Raw genomic sequence first — 12,723 nt, 5'->3', positions numbered from 1 at the left:
CTGGAGTTTTTCTGGAGAAAGGTTTTGATGGGATCAGAAGCATGCAATGGAATCAGATCACAGCATGCTTTTTCACTCTGTCTTGACTCATTTTTATCCTCCTATGTGTTCCAGTAACAACAATCAAATGGTTTTATTTCTCGTAGGTCTGTGAGAACCAATGGATGTGTACTGGTCACAAAGTTAGTATGATGGTGATTCTTACTTACAGAAAAGCAAGATGAATTTTAGACACTACTTTTCTGTCTCCTGGGTAGGACCCTTTATCCTGCAAGGAAGTTAAAGGGGGGAGGCTAACAATTGAAGGCCTTTCAAAAATCAGACATTTTGTTCTATTTCTTAGAAGCTGTGGGACTGACTTCAGGCTCTTCATTCTGCTCTTTAGGTTTGGGGTTTTTTTTCATATGCTAATGACCAGTGAAATCTTGTGGTGGATCTTGACTAGGTGCCTACTACCTCTTTTGAAATAGAAAATGGTTGAGGCACAGAGTTCATTCCTAACTTGCAGAATATTATATCTGCCCTCAACACCTCTCCCTCAGTGAAACTTCTTATCTTCAGAAGGGATAAATTACAAGGCACTTCAATCCATCCATCTCAAAGGCTCAATGCCTCTCTTTCAGTCTCCTCTGGATGTCATCTTGGCAACTAAGAAAGTAATGGAGAGGCTCACATGGAAATGCATTTGTTTTTCTAACCCTCTTAAGCCTGCCAAAAGATTGAGCAAAGCTACTTTTCTGTCATGTATTTGTCTAATGTATATTGCTCCAATTCAAATCTAGGCGTATGAAAATAGAGTTGTTACTGTAGGTAACAGTTTGTGAAATTCTAGATAAAATACAGTTTTGTTGGCTCCTTTCTCTTGAGATGATTTCAAATACAATGGACAACTCAGAGAGAAAAATCCACTGATTGCACCCATGGGCTGGATAGCAGAGTCCTGCCACTTTGGCAGTTTACAGTAATTCAGTAGTGTTTATGATGATAAGAAAGCAATTTGGTGAAAGTGAGGTAAAACAGCTAATTCAGAGCAAGATAAAACTGCAGTTAATTCAACTGTCAGGAAACTGACCACTGAAAAATGGTCCTGATATGTCATTTTGAGTCAGTCCAGGTTGTGATTTTACTCAATCCACTCCTTGTTTAAGTTTCAGTGCTAAAAAGACCATTTGTCAGACTGTCACTCAAACAAACTTTATGCAACAGATACAAAGCAACCACAGTGCATTGCTCTGGTGTAGCGAGACACAGAGGCCCTTGCCAGTGAAGTTTTTCTTATACTGTTTGTATTTCATCAACCTTTCCAAAAGATAAAGATGTGATTTTGGTGGGAAACAAAATCCAGTAGTCCAATGGTGTTTATCAACTGCTTAGAGCCAGAATTGTATGAGAAGTCAAACTGAAAGTGAGTAAAGACAATAAACAGAATGATAGATGTACTGGCACCTATTTACATGTTATTTCAAGTTGTTGACAGGCTGGGATATAGCCACACAAATACACAAATGTGCTTTTGCCCTCACATTTTTGCCAGGCATTCTCTCTGCAAGCAGCAGCGTAACTCTGGTGTCTGCATTAAACTCAAAAAAGCAGCTCCCAAGAATACTGTGTATGAGAATACTGCTAAGAAGCCTTGTTAGATATGTTGTCAGCAAATAGAGAATAATAATCTAAAAATTTCTATTAGATTTAGCCATCAAGAAAATGCTTCCATTTTAGATGAGAAATTGCATAGAAGACCTACAGTAAACAGTCCTTTATAAACAAGATGTTTTCAAGACTAAATTGTGGCATTTTTTCTGTTTTATAAGTATCCATGCTATCACCACTAAAACTATTACATAAACATTTACTGGTGTGACTTACTGTTTCAAAGCAAGATTTCAAAGCAACTGGCATTTTAAAAAGTGATAATTGTGGAAAGCAGGGCACCGTATGCAAAAGTCCACCTATAACCAAACAGAATCTCCTCTCCTTTTGCACCAGCCAAAGACTGGAACTGACAAATAATTCTTTGTTACTTGAACTGGGAATCTGTTCTTTTGAGAAGAGAGAAAATGTGTCATGGTGTCAGGTAATTTCTCAGTAGAGAGGAGGACAGCTAAAACTTGGGCTATAAGGCTGTCAGGGTTTTAGAATTTAAATCAAGTAACTACAAGGTTAATCCAGGTAATATTGATACTAGTAAAAAGGCTCTCTTAAACAGTCTGTAGATTTTTCCATCTCTTCATAAGTGCACGCAAATCATGAGGTTTCTCTGCTTGGTATTCCCCTTGTTCTCCAGAGGGAGAAGATGGCTTTTATGATAGATGGAGAAGGTTGCTTTTTCACAATTTTTTTGAAGGCACAGAATGTAATACAATTTAACAAGCCATCTCAAAGATGCTGTCAGATGCATGCTGCTTGAAATATGAAATCAGTCCAGTGGATTTCTAATATGGAGATAAATGTAGGATGATCTGTGTGAGAACTGTTGAAGGAATGCAAAACCACGAGCCAAGATTCTTTCTAAAATCCCAGTTCTGACATCACAGAATCACAGAATGTCTTTGGTTGGAAGAGGCCTTCAAGGTCATCCAGCCCAACCTTTGACCAGCACTGTAACTCACCACTAAACCACGTACCTAAAGACCAGTTCCATTTGCTGTTCAAATATCTCCAGGGACGTTGACTCCCGCACTGCCCTGGGCAGACTATTCCAATGTTTGACAACCCTTTCAGTGAAAAAATGTTTCCTAATATCCAGCCTAAACCTCCCCTGGAATAGCTTGCATCTATTTCCTCTGGTCCTGTCACACACCACCAAGGAGAAGAGGCTGTCTCCCTCCTTGCTCCAACCTCCTTTGAGGTAGTTGAAGAGAGGGATAAGGCCTCCTCTCATACTCTTCTTCTCCAAATAAAACAATCCCAGCTCCCTCAGCTGCTCCTCATAGGACTTCAGACCCTTAATGAGCCTTGTTTCCCTTTTCTGGCCATGCTCCAGCACTTCTATGTCCTTCTTATACTGAGGTCCCCTCACTGTACTGAAGGCAATATTGCAGTATCCAAGGTGTGGCCTCACCAGTACTGAGGGATGATCACCTCCCTATTCCTGCTGGCCACGGTGTCCCTAATACAAGCCAGGATGCCATTGGCCCCCTTGGCCACCTGTGCACACTGCTGACTCACGTTTAGTTGACTGTCAACCTATACCCCCAGGTCCCTTTCCAACATGCAGCTATAAGTAATAATAATAATAATTTTAAAAGAAGAAGAATTTTTCATCTGCACAGTAGGAAGCCATTGTGCATTAAGGTGGGATTCATTTTGCTTAGCTTGTGATGTCTAAATATCCAGGTGAAATTTGTCAATAGGGATTCCTCTGTAGCATCTTAATACAGATGGGAAGCTAGAAAAAATGATTTGCTCTTTGGAAGTGACATGAGAGCTATGGAAGTGCCATGAGCCCACTGCTATGAGAAAGAAGTCTTACTAACATGAGGGAGGTGGCTTCAGCACTGGCATCATCTTAGAATCCTGTTATCAGATGATGTTATAAGAGCTAAATCCTAACCCCTTGAGATGCACCCATGCTGCCATTACAAGTAATGGCAGCTGGAGATGGTCTGTAAAACTTGACGGCAGTTACCCTGGCAAAAATCCTAACATAAACAAAAATTACCTGGAATAAAAAGTGGGGGTGTTTTCTTGCTTTTTTCTATTTTATTTAGGAAAAAGGTATAGACTATTTTGGCAGCACTTCCTTTCTCTCTTTCAGGAGAAAGTGGCACCTTCACCGGTGTGCCAGTAAACCCATCAGAATGTGAGTCATGTGCTGGAGAAAAGGTTGTTTTGGGCTGTATGGTATGGTGATGACCATACTCAGCACTAGAGTAGGTTGGTTTGGTTTGGTTTGGTTTGGTTTTTAGTTTTGCATAGGATTTCCTTGGCCTCATAGTATCTTGATGCAGCTCAGGCTGCAGTCTCTTCCCTGGCCCATGAAATTACAACCAAGATGGCTTGAGGCAGTGGTTTCTAAATCAGGGCAGGCTGCTATATCTGGCATATGAGAGCAGCAATCACTCCCTTGTCTATACTGGTGAGACACCCAGAAAAAGAGGAGTGATAACACCCAAGAGTTTTAACTACAGATGTGGACAAGCTGAGTTGGCCCATCCTCTGTAGAGCAGGCCTTCCTTTAGGTCTTGGTATCTTCATCTCCCTTCTGTGCATGATAGCACTTCACAGAGGCACTGCAATCACTAGATTTTTAAATGTTTACTAAATATCTTTAAGATGAAATGCACTGTGAAAGAGATACATATTGTGACCTGACACACATGTGTCTTGGTCATGCAAGATGGCCCTCTTTGTGTTCTTCTGTAAAGAACAAAACCTCTTTAATATTAGAAATTGCTTATTTAGAATTATTATTTTTATTCTTTTTTTTTTTTTTTTTTCATAAAGTAGTTCTAGAGTACTGTAAAAAGTGTAGTCTCTCCATGTTCTCTGGTTCTCCTTAGTCCGGACACATCAAAGCAGCAGCCACAGGGAGACATCTGTCACTAGTTAATGTCATGGTTATGGAGGTAGAACCTCCTCTTCTGTTTGGGCCAATGTGGTCAGCCCTTTGATGGATGTGTTCAGCCTTCATCCAGTTTGATCACCCCGTGCAGCCCCTTGTTCAGATCTGCGTGTGAACAAGAATGTCCTGACCTGAGATCCTTTTTAATACAGCAGGGATCCGTGATATAAACCATCAAAGGAAACCTTTGATCTTTTGACTATCTCATAGTCATCTGCTGCACAATGCAAATAATAATGAAAACAAAGCTAAGGAACAGAGCAGCTACATTAAAGAATCAGGCTTGTTGCCGGCAACGAAGCTAATCACTGAGGTTTTATCCTATCATCCAACTCAAAAAGAAAAAGGGGGCATGGGAGGGGGGAAAAAAAGAAAAAAAAAAAAAAAAGAAAAGAAAAAAAAAAAAAGCTGTGCTCAGCAGTGAAATCTCTTTTTAACTGAAATATTCCAGGAACACTAGTTATTTTATGACAGAGAAGTTTATAAAAGACACAAACATGCAGCCGCTCCTAACAGTAGAATTTTTAAAATAATCCTTATTCCAGTGCATTTACTCTTTCTTTTTTCAGTCTCATTGTCACAGAAATATACATGAACATCACAATTTGAGTATTTCAGTTTCAAAATAAATTAGCAGTGCTGGAGTCTTCACTGGATTTTTTTTTTTCCTTCACTGCTCTCCTCCCACCCCCACCCCCTCCAGCTTATAATGGGCCCTCAGGGTGGAAAGCATTTTGATTCAGAAAGTGAATATATTCCTTTAGGAAAAACAAATCTGAAAAGTGTGAATCTCTTTGCTGTATTCTCATTTGATTCTGTAGCATTTTCCAAGACCCTTAAAGCCTCAAGCAGATGTGTGTCACATTTGGAGCCTGAAGAAGCGTGTGTGTACATATGCACGTATGTCTACGTGTGAGCACGTTTTTCTCTCTGCATGTGCTTTTGTGAACATACTGAAGGATTCTTTCAAGCTCCAATACCAAGCATGTCTGTTTATATACATTCTTCCTCTTATATTTCTCTTGCACGTAATTATTTAACTTAGGTGATATTTTGGTCTGACAAAAACCCTTGAAGTTTCAAATCATTTATTTAGTAAATGAACAGAAACAGCCTAGAAACACCAGTAATTTTCCCTGTCTGTATTTGTTAGTATCTCTGGGCTCTGCTCAAACTGTGAGGATGCCTCAGAGGTCTGGCAGCAGTGGTCCTCTAAAGCAACCTCCAAAAAGCACTGCCAGGCTCTGAGCAAATTTGAGCATCCTTCAGCCAGAAGTATGGAGGGTCCCTGGAGAATGGGAGCTATGGAGAAAGAAGTTGTTAAAAATATCCAAGGCTGCATCATGCTCAGGAAGTACTGCATTAAAGAGGAATGCAAACAGATCTGTTACAAAAAGCAGCTCTAAGCCTTTGATTTATAAGACCTCTCCTGACACCAAATAAGACAACAAGTGAAGAATACTACCAGCTATTTTCTCCTCTGTTTTACACCAAAGATTCAGCATAGCAAAAGTAACAGGCACTGTAGGCACTAAGACTGGGTATTTGCTGTAATGTAACCAACTCCCTGTTGCTGTATGTTAGCATGAGAACAAGCCAGCCCTTTACCTACGAATTATTCACAAACAAGCCTGGACTAGGCTTGTTTCACAAACTAGCCTTGTGTATGGTTTAGCAACTATCATGAAAAAAATAGCCTGCTAGATGCCGTTTCTAAAATGTGTCTCCTTTAAATTACTGTTTTCCTCTCTTAGAGAGTATGAAGGAACCTGCTAAGTGCTCTGAGAATACCTCTTGGATTTGCCAGGTTTGTCAGCATAGCCATGTCAGATGGGAGAAGAGCAAGTTTACTATTACAGCTGGATGAACCAGAGCAGACACTGAAAGTGTTGGTGCTTTGAATTTTTATGGAAGCCCATCTCAAAAGCCAGAGCAGTACAGAGGGGTTGACAACACCATCATTTTTCTTAACTGTAATTGAACCAGGAGCCTTTCAAAAGACTTATTGTTGTACCAGCATTCAATCCTCAGACTGTAGCCAGAGTCAGATTGGTTATATTTTCATATATTCATGCCTTCCTGATTTTGTTCTCCTGTCTTTTTTTAGCACTTTATTTTTTAAGGCATTATTGGCAAGGGACTGCAAATTTAACTTAAACATATTGTTGGTAGTATTTGAGAGGAAAAAAAAAAATATATTAAAAGTCCTGCTTGAATAACAAAAGGATTTTCCCTGTCGGTTTGGTTTTTTGTTTTGTTTTTTTTAATTAACATCCTTGAGCTTTTCATTGTCTCTTGTTGCTTTCTTTTGGGACTTAGAATAAGAGATTTTTTTTTGTTGTGTTCGCTCTTCCTAGCTTTTGTGCCACTTTGCTTTAATTTCTCTGAGTATTTTTAGCAAATCACCCTCTGTGCAATTAATGGAAAATCCCATTTTTACACAGTTTTTAAAGTTATGTTTCAATTTTGCTAAAACAGAAAAATTAGCCCTATCCCAGGCGGCTCCAGGGGAATCCTCAAACAGTACAGCCACTAACTAAACAGACTGAATCTTTCAGGAAAATAAAACATTGGTTGTCAGAAATAACATATAAAACTCTTTAATATGAAAAATTGAAAATCTTCAACTGACCACATATCCTGCAGGAGCAATTATGTCATTTCAGAAGAAAATAAACCAGCCATGTTTTGTCAAATATAAGACATTTCACACATTATCAATTTTACAGATATAAATACCTAGGGGCATGCACAAATTCTATGATCACCACTGGCAAAGTGCCAAGCGAGGACAGATTCATTAAACATTGGAAGTATCAGGCACCCACCCAAACCCATAAATTAAAATTTCAAGCCTTAAACGTTATGCCACTGCATGCACATTAAATATGTTTGGAGAAATTGTTGTGAGGCCTAATTAGAACTGAATGGAAATCCCAGTTAGTATATGATGTAGCTCTTCCTTAGCATAATTTTCTTGTCTAAAAATCAGTCTTGAAAAAGTCGTATTCCTTCCTGCAACTTGTTGCAGCTGAACAAAGCTGGTGGTAAATCAGGTCCAGAAGATGTTAGGGGATGGCTGCAAGTGGCTGGTTACAACAGCCCAAATCTGTCTGGGTTAGTGGGACTGCCCGTAAACCTTTGTGATCTGCAGGCAGAAAGAGCTGGTTCTCAATTAATATACTCAAAAGCAGTGACTAATCTTCTTTGACTCTGTCTCCTGTCACCAGATGAAATTGTCAGCAGGCTTCTGCAGCCACTGTTTGAGCAGCTAGTCTCTATTTACAGTTTTTAAAAAGCTACGTGCACCTCTGCAACCAGATACAATTAAACTTGGAGTTTGAACTGCACAGAAAGCCCAAGCCTCTTTTTCTCATCTTGTTTACTAGGTTACACCCACCCACAGCAGCGACTGGGAGAGACCTTTGTGCACTGGATATGGCAAAGAGAATAGCTTGAAACACGATCTGCTTAATTTGGAAAGACTGTGAATCGGGTCTGTAATCTTAGTTACTTTAGGGAGTAAAAGATGAAAAGCAATAAGGGACTGTTGCACTCTTGTAGTGGGAGAGATGTTCATTCCCTTCAGCTGAGCTCACGTGTTATCCATGGAATACTTGGTATTTCATCCAGCTCCAGATTTGTTACTCATCCTCAGTTACCACTTTACTGGGTGCCACTTCATAAGAAGCTTGCAAAAGGTTGCCCTCAGATGTGGTCCTTTCTCCTTTCATTCATGGAATTGATATAACTGACAAGGATTCCATAATGGCAAATTGCTTCTTAGCTTTAAAACTACAGAAAATTTTTTTTTTTCCTGTTTTTTATTAAAATACAGTCTAAATGTTAGGTTCTGGCCAAAACATCAGTACCCTAAACATTAAGGCATTAAAAAAAAAAACTGGTCTCCATAATTGTGAAATATTATGGAGGATATTATCTATAATATTCCTTTCTGTACCATTGTGTTTGTTCACAAGCAAACAATGAGTTTCACAACAAGGCTTCCTCTTCTTTATAGTTAGAGGGTAGCTATCCAGTTATGCAAACCAAAGGATAGGCAGTGACAGGAATAAAGTTAGACCAAGCAGACCTGTCATGATTCACTTGTGGATAACATCTACATGGTGAAGAGCTCATTCCCTGCTCCCATAAATGGCAGCTGTTCCCAGAGCCTTGGTCCAGACAGGTGATGATGGAGGTGGAACATGTCGAGGTGGAACTTCCTCTGCTCTATCTTGAATCCATTGCCCCTATTCCTATCTCAGGGCACAAGTGAGATGAGGTTGTCCCTTCCTTCTTGACATTCAGCCCTCATACATTTATACTCATCAATTAGATCCCCTCTCAGTCTTCTCCTTTCCAGACTAAAAAGCTCCAAGCCCAGTAGATCACTAGATTATCTAGTTCCAACCACCCTGCATGGTCAGGAACACGTTCCAATAGATCAGGTTGCTCAAGGCCCCATCCAACCTGGCCTTGAGCAGTTCTAGGGAATAAGTGGGGTGCCAGGCAACCCCATGCCAGGCATGACTAGGAATCATGATCTTGGAGGTTTTTTGCCAGAACCAGTGCTCACAGTGGGGTTAAACCCAGGTGCCCACACTCCCACCCTGTCATTTTCTCACACCTCCTGATAAGCTTTAACTTCAACAGGGCAAGTGCTAGGTAGTAATGTTTTAGAAGTTATGAATGGTCTTATGAGTAAGGGAGTCACAGAAGAGAACAACATCTGTAAGGTGATGAATTTTCAGTAGCTATGTTTCTCATCTTGATTCCCTTTTCAGACATAAGGATGAAAGGTGCTGGAGGTAGAGAACACAGGATAAATAATTTATTGTAAAGCATATTCACAAGTAAGAAACAGCAATGAAAAATCCCACAGGCTTTTGCAAAGATCCTGCAGGGAATGCTGATTGTGGATCATTTCTGTGAAGGACTGGATATTAATGTCTTTCATGGTAAATTAAAGTTGGGTTACTTGGCATTATCTCTGTTCAAAGTTCAAACAAAAGACTAAGGTCCTTTTAAAAATAACACAAGGCATTATTTTTCTTTTCATGTCTTGTTTTATCAAATTAAGAATGCTCGTGTACTCCCCATTTACCCTGCAGCTATGATTCATATGTGTGTGTATGTGCATAAATGAGAGATACTGGCTCTCAGAATTTACCAGAAAAATTAAAACAGGAAGGCAGATGGCAGTCTTCTATTCCATCTGTATTTCACTTAATCAGCTACTCTTATCAGAATTGCTGCTTTGGAAATCAGTGGGTTTTATTTTTTCTTTGCAAACTGGAAACACACAAGCTGCTTTTTTTTGTGAGTGTTCTGCTGGCTGGCACATATGCAATACTTATCTGTATGGAAGAAAAGTGAAAGAAAGCAAAATTACCTAGAAAATATGTAACATGTATAAGCTAGATTTAACAAAAATATTTTGCCTAAAGATAGGCAAATCTGGGGGTTTAATTTTCCTCTATTAGAGCTATTGTAAAGGAAAATATCAGTGGAGTCACCCTGATGTAGGAAGTAGAAAACCAAATTTCTTTTGCATTAATTAGTAAATTAGGCTCAAATTAAATTAAGCTGAGGGGGGAAATAGAAAGACCGTGGCACTTATGTATCCATTCTTACCAGTTTGGTAGCTCACTACTAAAAGAAAATAAAAGAATGAAATAAATGAGATGAAAAAAAAAAAAAAGAAAGGAACAAAACAAGAGCGGCTGGCAGGCTGGACACTGTCACAGCAGATTTGTGGAGTTAATTTACCTATTTTGCAGTCATGTATTTTAATAAGATTTAACGAGCTGCTGAAAAGAGGAGTGGTGCTTTTTTTCGACTGATGGCAGTAAGATGAAAACAAGCAGCTTTTTATAGAATGACGTTAACTGGCACTTTAAAAGTTAATAAAGCTCCTATGAATCTGTGTTGGCAGCACCTGGAAGAAGCAGGTGGAAATTCCACTGAGATAAATGGCAAGCCAGGGGCAGAACAAAATAATAAAGTTTTATTTGCAAGATCTGGATACAGCATCAGACCTTCTGGCAAAATCTTTTTCAAAATCAGTAGAAGCCTTGTCTGCAGTGAAAGGTAAAAAGAATATTTTGAAGAAAATCTGGGGTTAGTAAAACATGTTTAGTATTTCAAATGCAGACAGTTCTTTTAGAATGGTGATTTAAAAAAAAAAAAAAAAAACTTTTGTAACAAAATTTCAAATCACTAGTGTGACTAGTGAAGAAACATGTAAGTCAACCACAAGAAACATCCTTGTTCCACACCAACAGGGGCCCAGTGGCCCAGGATGCTGGATAATGATAGAAACATGGAATACATTGGGTTGGAAGGGACCTTTCAAGGTCATCTAGTCCAACCCAGTAACAGTAATGAGTTTTTCAGGATCATATCAGTTCTTTGCATCATATGGACATAAAGAAAAGGAAAGCATGTGCATAATAAACCTGTGCAAATTCAGCCCTGAAATACTTGCATATTTCCCCCTTCCATAACAGTGAGAAATGCACACCAGTGTCTACTGAGGGCTGAATTTTGGCCTCTTGCTTGCAATCCAAAACCAGCGTAAAGGTAGAAACCTCTTTGATTTCATATGTTGCTTCTGAGACTTGTTTTGCAATGTGCTGAAACACAAAGCTCTGCTTTTCTGGTTTGGCTGAGCTCCCTAAAGGGCAGCATCCAAAGGGAGTGATAGCAGCAGTCCCATGTCTTAACTTACCAGGCTTGATGCCAGCTGCAACACTATGCCTGGAGGACAAGCAGCAGATCTGCAAGGCTCTTGACTCTGTCCCACAGGTTGGGCAAAGGAAATGTGGCCTGTAGATGTCTGCAAAGGGGTGGCTGTAAATCCAGATGAAAAGCTGTATTTGGCAGAAAACTATATGGGGAGCTCCAACGAGGTCTTGTACTGTGCAATGTTTGGTGACAGAGGAGAACACACTTCTCGAATTTGCAAATGGCAATTTGGGAGGGATTGCAAGTGTACTGAAGGACAGGATTAGAATTTAAATTGATCATGACAAAACATAGAAATTAGATGAAAAAATAGCACTCATTTCAGCAACTGCCAGAAACTAAGCAGTAATCAACTGCAGGCATGAGAAATGGGAATGAATTAGCAAGAGTGCAAAGAGCTTGCAGATGGTAAACTGGATCCAGGTTGAACACAATGCCCTCAATATGTGTAACTAGAAGCAGAGATGTGAAATAATTCTTCCACTCTATTTCTTCTAGCACTTGTAACTCTTTAGATCAGGGTTTGAGTGTTGTCCTGAGTACTGTACTTTGGGGTATTGGAGAAAGCAGAGGGTGTGATTAAAGGTTTTAGAGAAATGGCCTAGGAAATTACTCATTCTGGTAATTCAGTCTGCAAAGGGGAAGACTGAAGGAGGAGCATGATGCTGTAAGCACATGAAAGACACATAAAAGGAGGAAAAGCCTGAGCTGTTCTCCATTTGCATGCTAGGTAAGATAAACTGGAGCAAGTAATATGCATCTAAAATACTCTTTACTTTCTAATGACAGCAAAAATGAAGACCTGAACTAGATTACCTGGAGGGTTGCAGAGATCTTTAACAATAGATTTGATAAACTAGGAAGAACAGGGATGCAGCAGAGACCTTCTTTGGGCATGGGGAGGGCTGAGTGACCTTCCAGCCCTGCCACTGGGTTGCTCTCTGTGATTCACAGCCCCCAGCCAACAGCTGGAGGGGCTGTAACAGAGTTCAGCCATACTCCAACCCTTGTGCAGCCTTCCAAGGACTGATAGAGATTTACTTGGCACAATAACATGTGTCATCAGACAGGTTGTGGCTTTTCAAAGCTGCCAGGAAATGTACAGGAGTCAGCCGAAAATGCCAGTAATGCAACAAATAGGCTGAAAGTAGAATTTGGATGACTGGTGAGGTGCCAGATCTAGAAGCTGGGCAAAGCTTTGCTCTGTTTCTCTCACTCTGCCTTATCTTCATCTTTTATCAGTCTTCTCCCTCTGCATCTTTTATCCCTTAGGAGAAATTAAGTTTGAATGTTTTTATGAACAAATAAAGATCACTAGCTTGTGGTTTTCATAACACATTGCTTTGTTGTACGCCTGTGTCTGCATCACAAATTCCAGTAGATAAGAAAACTGAGTAAATAGTTCATGC

The 12,723-nt window shown here is 39.7% G+C and overlaps 1 protein-coding gene across 1 annotated transcript in view; it reads left to right on the top strand.

The window, feature by feature from the left end:
• The window catches only part of KCNQ1 (potassium voltage-gated channel subfamily Q member 1), a 476,140-nt gene that overhangs the window by 344,760 nt on the left and 118,657 nt on the right, over window positions 1–12,723 (top strand). The gene's annotated exons all lie outside the window — the stretch shown is intronic.

Source organism: Heliangelus exortis, chromosome 1, assembly GCF_036169615.1.
Source record: "Heliangelus exortis chromosome 1, bHelExo1.hap1, whole genome shotgun sequence".
Classification (NCBI taxonomy): Eukaryota; Metazoa; Chordata; class Aves; order Apodiformes; family Trochilidae; genus Heliangelus; species Heliangelus exortis.
The sequence above is the reverse complement of the archived record's forward strand: the minus strand, read 5'-3'. Positions and strand labels throughout refer to the sequence as shown.